We start from the raw sequence: 639 nt of genomic DNA, 5'->3' as shown, positions 1-639 counted from the left end.
CATAACATTTCACCTTAACCTAGGGCGTAAACAGCATCATAAAAATCAGCTTGTTCCCATGCATCTTTTGTAAATCCATTTACAGCACATGTACTTAAAATCTCATTTTATACTTTTCCAAATCATTTGGATGCAATATCCACTCACTTTTTGGCAACTTAAATCAAAGCTAGGTAGCTCAGCTGAGCACACTTCTACCTGCAAGACTTGGTGCTTCAAATGAAATCTAGCATTAAAACAATGTATAATAATCATTAACATGCTTAGTTCTTCATCATTCTTTTAACTACATTTTGCCCCATGTTATGCATCACAAAACATAATGGCAGCATCACATTACATTCTTATTATAACAACATAACATAATGCCTACATAACATAACATCTAGTCATAAATCATTATATATATATCTACCACATTGACATTTAGCTCAGCTAGCCATGCCCTTCTAAGAAGCATCAAAACATTGAGGATGCTACTAGTTCGCCTCACTCCATATTGCTATATACAGAAAAATCAAGCTTATGGTATTGCGATTAGCGTCTTGTGGCTTTCTTTTTTCCTATTTTCTTTGTCTTGTTTTCAGATTAGTTTGTTCCTTTGCTTTGTTATTTTTTGATTTTGTGTTTTTTTTTTTT

Source organism: Theobroma umbraticum, unplaced genomic scaffold (assembly GCF_002168275.2).
Source record: "Theobroma umbraticum cultivar Fairchild unplaced genomic scaffold, ASM216827v3 scaffold_56.0, whole genome shotgun sequence".
NCBI lineage: Eukaryota > Viridiplantae > Streptophyta > Magnoliopsida > Malvales > Malvaceae > Theobroma > Theobroma umbraticum.
The sequence above is the reverse complement of the archived record's forward strand: the minus strand, read 5'-3'. Positions refer to the sequence as shown.